We start from the raw sequence: 8,450 nt of genomic DNA, 5'->3' as shown, positions 1-8,450 counted from the left end.
AATACAATGCAGTCAAATAAATGGTTAAGTTGTTTATCTATTTCCTTTTGAATAGAAATGTTCTGATAATTGTTTTGCTTTGTCTACAAAGTATGTGCACACACTTTATTCCTAACAGAGAAATGGTCAAAAAAAAAAAAAAAAAAAAAAAAAAAACTTTTACAAGAAAATTGTAAACATTCTTTTTTATATCACTATTTGATTTTTAATTTCCATGCCTCTGCTAGAAGCACCTTGAATGGTGTTTATGTGAACTTCAGTTTCATAGTTGAACTGAGATGGAGCCTTTTTCCACGTGTATTGAGTTAGGACTAGTGTAGTCAGTCCGGGCTTTTCCTGGGAGATAGGGGGGGGGGGGGTTGTTATTATTTGGGTTGTAACAAGCAGGAGTTGGGAACTCCTTGCAGCCCTTGCAAAGGTGAGAACAAGCTCAACTTAAAGTGTATGGGGGAGCCTATGAGTTTGGAAATCTTTTTGTGTTACTCCCTCTGCAACTGCATTTAGGCTCCTGAATGTGTCTCTGTCACCTGCACACCTCCTGCGACCAGCCGCAGCCACCTTCTGCTGGAAGCAGCTCCAAGTCTCTTGTTCTTGCAGCAGCTTTTCTGATTCCTTACAACCAGGCTACCCGAATACTAGTTAATTATGAAGTAAGCCTCCACAGACATTTTACTGCTTTTTACCTTTTTTTTTCCATTTGTCCCAACAATTAGGAACTGTTTATGCAAATGAACATCAGGAATCGGATGCTGGATTTTGCATATAGCTTTTTACCTGGTCAGACCTTCAACTCTATTTTCCTCTCCAAATGCCTCCACGTCGTGGACTCTGTGCAAGAAGCAGGTCAAATTATTTTTCTGTCTTGCACTGCAGTGTATTTATAGCTCTAGCATATCTGGTTAGTACATAGGGGCTAAAATAGATTTGGAGAGACCTAACATTTCTTTGAATGCAAAAGTTACAAGAAGCATTTTTCTCACAGCTAGCTCAGGCAAGTCTGGTTTGGTGGTATTTTTAGGAACGCTTTCTGTGTTGCCCAACCATGTGCACTTTTAAAATCTGTGATTTCTTTAAAAATAGAGTGCAGAGGGATCCCAAACTACGACACGTACAGGGGAAAGGGAAATGCTTCTAGGGGTGGGCACAAGTTTTTGGTAAGGAAGCCGAGGCTTCTCGCCTTCTCTTGCTGCGTGCCTCTCCATGGGGAAGGCTGAGCTGTGACTTACTCTTGGTTATTGCTCTTCATTGTAAGGCTCAAGGGCACGGTAAAAAAGAGCAAAATTCAAAGGGGCTTAGAACAGATGAGGTATTGATCTCTTCAACTCGATGTCCTCTGCAGGAGGACAGTCCCCTCCACTGAAGTCTCTCTGAGCTCTCTTCAAAGGAGCTCGTGGATGCCTGCAGTTTGTGTGGATCACGGAGAGATTTTTTTCCAAGTACTTGAAAGGTGAGGGGAAAAGTGATGTGAAGACAAACTGTGCCAGGCTCAGGAAACTTCCAGAGCTGAAAAGCCTCGAGAGCTGGGAGACCGCTGAATTGTCAGCAAGTACACTTGCCCCGTTCTTCCTTTTCCCAAGACATCTCCTCGTGGCAGCTGTTCCTGTGCTCCTGTTTTATATCGATGCTGGATGTGTGAGACTGGAGGGGATGGGTCTCGGCATGAGCCGGGGTGCCAGCGTAGGACTGAGTGATGCTACCACAGCCGGCCTTAGAGGGTGAAAAGGCTCTCGATGTGCAGACTTTAGAGCTGGGACCCTGTAGGACAAGTGGCTCTTACACTCAGTAACAATTCTTTGCTCTATTTCAGTGCCAGGAAAAATGCCCTGGGGATAATTGGGGTTTTCTCTGCATTTTGCTGCCTGCAGGTCTTTGTACCTGTGCAATCAGAGAGATGCCAGCGATGCCCTGTTACAAACTGAGTGCTTTCTAATGGGGCTTCCCTAAAACGTGCCTCATTAAATGACACCAGTTCTTACACCTTGCTACCATTGCAGTTATTTTGATCCACTGCTGTATTACATTTGTTTTCTGGCTTTGCTGGACATCTGTTATTGTTTAGAAAACATAGCTAAAGAGAAGAAACATCCCCCCATCTCCCTCCCAGGAATCCTTATTGATCTTTCTTCAGCTACATAAAATAGGAAAAAGGTCAAATCCAATTTGTAATTTACGGTCTGGGCAGTCCTCTGCCAAAGCTCGAGGGCAGGTCGCTGCATGCTTTTCTGTGTATGTTTGTGCTACCTTATGGGCCTTAGGGTGATGATTCGGGGATTTTAGGTAACTGAGAGTAGGAAATTAGAGTTTTTTTTTCTGGTCTGAAAAGATCTGAGTAGAAACAAGAATGCACTGGACGGATTTTAATATTTTTTTCAGATATTTTAAGGTTCCTAAAGTGCTAGGGGGAAACATCTCAGATTCAGATTTTGTTAAATTGGATTGTTTTAAGCAGGAATGGAGAATGAACGATTCCCTAAGCTTTACCCATTGCCGTGCAGGTTGCTGGAACTCATAATTCACAGGATCACAGGATGGTTTGGGTTGGGAGGGACCTTAAAGCACATCTGGTTCCAACGCCTTGCTGTGGGCAGGGACACCTCCCACTGGATCAGGGTTCTCAAATTCAGAAATCCAGATTTAAACACCACTCCGTAAAATCCCGAACCCAAATGGCGACAAACAACAAAAATCATCCCAATTGCTATTGTGAACCTTCTGATAGACTTTTTTTTTTTTTTTTTACTAGTTAGTGCCTTGAGGGTTTTTAGAACATTGAAAAATGCTAAAGCAGGAAAAAATCATTTTTTTGCTGAAGTGAGCACTTCTTTCGAGGTGCCTGGAGAGCGGGGAAAACTGATGAGGAAGAGGTAGTGCCTAGAGATGTAATGTGGCGGCTTAACAGGAACAGCTTTCCACTTCCTTATTTCAGTCTGTAGTAAGATACAAACAAAAACTGAAGCAGCAGATGAGCTCCATTAGGAGCTGCCAGGTGTAAAATACCAGTAAAGATGAAGTCTGAAAAAGTAGGTGGCTGAGCAGCTTTGCGAAGGTAAGAGCTGTACGCAAAGCTCGAATTATTACTGGTATTATCAAGGAGGGGATGAAAACTCTTAGCCATGCAAACCCTCCCAGGTAGGTCTTTGAAAATACACCGCCTGTCCACATGACCACACTCCTTGCTGTGAGTAATTTAGAGCAGACAACTAATTGAGTGCTCTCACGTTGCCGCGGCTCCCTCCCAAGGGATGGCTGTGCTGGAAAAGGCTCTTAGTCTCCACCAGAATTGGCCTTTAATATTGGGAAGAACAAAAACCCTGTGAGTTCGATGTGTCTGATGGAAGCAGTTGGTGTGTCACTGCTGAGGTGAGCTAAGTGTGCTTCAGCCTCCTTGAGTCAAAGCACGAGGGCCTGCTGGAGGAGCTAATTATATTAAGAAGAAAGCCAGCCCCTCTTCAGCCAAATTAAGGGTGGCCTTCCTTCTCCGCTGCCCTCCCCGCTCAGCTGCATGCTGATCTGCAAATCCTGCAGCTCTTCCCAAGAGTTTCAGGTGTGCAAAGCTGCCCGTGCCAAATTAAGGGCTCGCAGCACCCCTGGCTGGTGGTGCTATTTCATGACAGAATTTGACAGTGTGACTTTCAGGGTTGTTTTTTTTTGCACAGAGTTGATCCAGAAGACTTTAGGTGGCCTTAGGTCCGAAGTCTGTCTCGTGGCTGGCACGGAGCGTTTTTTTGCAGCTCTCAGACCTGGGAAGGAGCAAGCTGGGCCAGCCTACAAATAAATGTAAACTGCCTCGAAAAAGTAAATAAATCGGAAAGTGACTCAAGCCACAAATGGCAGGCAGAGTCCTTTTCTGCAAAATGCAGAGATTTTTATCTCGCTGTCTGAAAGTGACATTCAAAGAACTTCTCTCTTGGGGTTGGAAAAGAAGTTCTTCATTACAGAAAACAGGACTGGCTATGATTAAAAAGAGAAAGTGTTCTCCTTGGGGGGTTTTTGTTTTATTGAAGTGAAAATTGAAAAGCTGGCAATCTCTGGACTATCAATGAACCAACAATGACTCGAACAGTCTTGTGTATAAGTTAACAAATGGAATATGTACAGTGCATCTACATAAAGAGGTTACTATGTGCTCTGCTCCCTCTTAAGAGACCACATCGATGGCAGCTATATACTCAATCCTATACGCCTTACTGAAGTATACAAGAAATGAATCTATTAAAATGTAAAACATCGATGTTTTGCCTTTCTCCACGTGGAAATAGCTTTTGTAGCTCTCAACAGGAATTCTGTAGCTCTCAGTGAGATCGTTTTGCAGTAAGCTATGCATTCTTGGAAAGTCCTTTGGCAGAAGCGCACTCTGAAAACTTTGCCAGCATCAAAATCCCGGTAACGCTTTGAGACCTACAGAAAGAAATCCTTCTTCCTTCACAAGTGTTGGAAAAGACTTCTGGTCTTTGCTCACCACCTTTGTAAGTTCTTCCAAACATGGAAATAAAACTTTTATCGAAAGTTTGGAAAAACATTTTAAACTATCTTTTAAAATATCTTTTGCCAGCTTCATCCCTCTTCCTCTGGTGTTTGAGCTTTGTAAAGTTTTACTTTTCAACCTGCCCAGGTATTGAAAGAAAGGTCACTGTAACTAAGCTTTCTTTGGTAAATTATTCCTAGGGAATTTTACATTTCTTTAAGCTGTGAGTTTCTGAAACTTGAAATCCAAAGGTTTTCTGATGTTTTTTTCAAAATGTTTCCAGCTCCCAGACTCTCTTCTGTTGCTGTGTATAGGGTAGCTGGCAGTAGTGCGTACTTATTTTGCAGGATTGCTTCTAAAGCCTTCCCTGGTCATCTTATGGAGGCACGAGGCTGCACCACAGATGTGCATCCCTAGGAAACCTGCCAGTTCGTCCTCCGCACTTTTCTTCCCTCTGCACAGGAAAGAACGTCACCTGGCACTGGCCTACTTAAGACACCAGATTGTATGCTGGTGGAATAAAGAAAAACAGAAAGTGAGAGTTTGGTTTGTGAGCTCCCCTTTTCCTGGGTTTGGTTACTTACAGGAGCACGATCTCATGGACTGGAGCCAAAGCAGGTTTTGCTGTGGACTTGATGCAGCTGCAGGGATTAATCCTCAAAGCTGGTCCTGACACACAGGAGAGAGTTTCCAACATGTGGGACTCAAGGGTTTGAATATCTCCCTTTACTGAACAGAAACTAAATCCTTCTTTAAAGCTAGGACTTGAGGAAAAAATAGTGACCTGCAGGAAGTTATAGCTAAGACAGCCTTATTAAAGTATGTTCCTTGACCATGAAACAGCAGCCTCAGCCATACTCCAGACATTTTGGTCTGTTTCTAACATTTCCTGTTTCTAACTGTTGGCCTGTCCCTCTTGCTCTCTCCAGCAAGAGGTTTTTATCTATAGCATTTAAAGGCAGCTCAGTTCAATCCATGCCACTTAAAGGCAGCTCATGGGGAGATAAAAAGTTGGACAGAAACATCCACTTGATGCTTCCTGCCCCAAATGCCCATTTGTTCATTTGCTACAAGGGCCTTTGCTCATTTTCTAGTGCTTACGGGAGGGCCACAAAAGCACATCAGGCTTCCTACTGCTGTTGGTGGAGGAGTTGGCTTGGGTATATCATGCAGCAGGAAAACAGAAGGCAGAGGTGAATAGAAAGGAAATTCTTTTTTTTTTTTTTCTTTTTCTTTTTTTTTTTTTTTCACCATCCGTGCTTATATCAGGTGTAGGTAAATCTGCAGATCCTCTTAATGGGAAGTCAAATCTCATTTAGAAATCTGCTAGTTTCCTAGCACATTTGGCAAGCTGAATTTCCTCCCCAAATCTGCATAGCACAGTGCTGTCCTTGCCTAGCCCAGTTCATCCCTGCACAAACAGATTTAGGCAGTGAACGAAAGCTAAAAGCACCTCTCTAAAACCTTAGGCTGTGACCGATTTAAATGGTGCCTGCAGCCCACTTTTCCCCAGACCAGCCCAACTTGCTTCGAAATGATATATATATATATATATATTTTAATTTCAGAGGCTAGGGGGAAATTGCATCTCAGAAATGGTGCCCTGTGTTTGCTGCACATCAGCGAAAGTTTTGTCACTGCTCTGTGACTGCTTGGCTCATGGCAGATGCGCAAGTGAGTTTCAGACTGTTCCTCAGTGCTGGGCTCACACATTTAGCTTGGGGGAGGTTGGCTTGGATGAATTCATGGAGCTCACTCAGAAGCATCAGGGTATGGACCCTCTGCAAAGGGTTCGTCCTTCCAAGACAAACCTCTCATTCACCGTAGTATCTGTTTTTGCCCCATGTTAAATCCGGGCACCTTTTAAAGAAAAAATCCACGGTGGTTCAAGCTTGTGAAAAGCTTTTCACGGTGGTTCACCTCTTGTGAAAAGCTCTGTAAGACTTCAAAACTAGCTCGCAGCCTGCTGGCTGCCATGGTTGTGCCCCACGCCGCTCTCCATCCAGTTGGACGAGTATTGCCGGGCTGCTTTTGGAGGTCCTGAGCACCAACAGTGTGTCTGGGTTCTGCTGCAGTCTGCTCAGAGGCTGCTGTGCAGATGGGAAAGTGTTGGTAGCAAAGGTGTTTGAGGCTTGCTGGTGTGTCTGGTGGGAGCTTGACATAGAAATGAGGCAAGTGAAGGTTGGGGAACACCAAGACTCTGCAGGGAAAACAAGCAGGGTGAAAAAGCAGTCCAGGTGTGTGCATTCACTGAGGAGACCATAAGCAATGGATAGCTGTGAAATTTGTAAACATCTTCCTGAAGACCAGTAGCTGTGGCCCTTATGGTAGCCAAAAATGACCCTACCAGGTAATATGGCCTCAAGTGAAGTCATAAGTGGGTCTGTGTGAGGGTTATTGTCCCTCAGTTTAGTGTGGCCGAGGAGGTGGAGGCTCCAGTAGCTCCCAGGCTGCGGGCTTTGCTTCCAGCTGCTGTTCTCCAGCTTCCCCTAGGCTTGGCTATTGCTTTTTGTCACTAAAAACAGAACTGCTCTGGGAGGTGCCCCAACCAAAGTCATGCCCTGCCCTGGGAGCTTGCCATGGGCTGACTGAAAGCAAGGAGGAAGAAAAGAAAAGGGTTGGTAGCCTGCGGAGGGTGGGAAGCTCCAGTTCTCACAACATATCCTGAAACTTCATCCCCTCTTGTTAACCTTTTCTCCTGCAGTGATGGCTGTCCTGGAGACAGAGGGGCTCCCCAAGGAATTTTGGTGCCCACCTGACACGTACGTGGCCAGGGAAGGGGCACCTGGTGCAGGCGTGCTCAGGTGCGCTGTCCTGCCACAGGAGGCCCAGCCGAGCCTCCTCTGAGGCAGTTTAAGCAGCCAGACAAATGTTATCATGTTTAAGAGCAGGGAATTAATAACAGCTGCCAAATCCTTCTCAGTAAATAGGATTAAAGCTCTAAGACTCCACCTGGAGAGCTGCATCGAGCTCCGCGGTCCTCTGTACAAGAGTGTCATGGACCTGCTGGAGCAGGACCAGAGGAGGTCACGAGGATGCTCAGAGGCTGGAGCCCCTCTGCTGTGGGGACAGGCTGAGGGAGCTGGGGGTGTTCGGCCTGGAGAAGGGAAGGCCTGGGGACACCTTACAGTGGCCTGGCAGGGCCTGAGGGGGCTGCAGGACAGCTGGGGAGGGATGCTGTGTCAGGGCCTGTAGGGGAGGGACTCTGGTGTAGTGATAGGACAAGGGGTGATGGCTTTAAACTGGAAGAGGGTAGGTTTATATTGGATATAAGGGAGAAATTTTACATGATGAGGGTGATGAGGCACTGGAATGGATTGTCCAGAGAAGCTGTGGCAGCCCCATCCCTGGGAATATTCAAAGCCAAGTTTGGGCTTTGAGAACCTGAGCAAGTGGACGGTGTCCCTGCCCATGGATGCCGTTGGGCTGAATGATCTTTAAGGGTTCCCTCCAACCCAAAACATTTTGTGCTTATAAATTTTACCAGGAAAAATGAAATCATACACCCTACTTTTTCATTTGAAAACCCATTTTTTTCCTTTTAATAAAACTTTGTGGGTTGTTGTTGTTGTTTTTGTTGTTTTTGCTTTGTTTTTTAAGAAAGTTCAGAGTTATTGTCTGGTTCTAGCCAGTCACTGGGAGAACTGCCTGAAATGGGCAAAAATCATGCAAACTTCTGCAAGAGTTGGATGCTCAGAGCCTTTGCAAATGCCACATCTTTTACTTCACCTGGCCCTGCCCCAAAATATTGTGGCACTCAGGTTGCTCAGGAGTCCCCTGAAGGAAACTTGAGCAGGAGCCCACATCCATCCCTTTTCACATCTCTGGAAAACCACCTTGGGGAAAATATTTTGGCTGTAAACGATGGAGGAACTACAACTGCAAAACCTTTAGGAAATGTGAAGCTGCAGCAAAAGATGCTACAGCTGGGGAGTGTGGACAGAAGCTGAATAGCCTAAGATAATGTCACCTGGATGGGTGAGGA

Source organism: Oxyura jamaicensis, chromosome 5, assembly GCF_011077185.1.
Source record: "Oxyura jamaicensis isolate SHBP4307 breed ruddy duck chromosome 5, BPBGC_Ojam_1.0, whole genome shotgun sequence".
NCBI classification, from domain to species: domain Eukaryota; kingdom Metazoa; phylum Chordata; class Aves; order Anseriformes; family Anatidae; genus Oxyura; species Oxyura jamaicensis.
The sequence above is the reverse complement of the archived record's forward strand: the minus strand, read 5'-3'. Positions refer to the sequence as shown.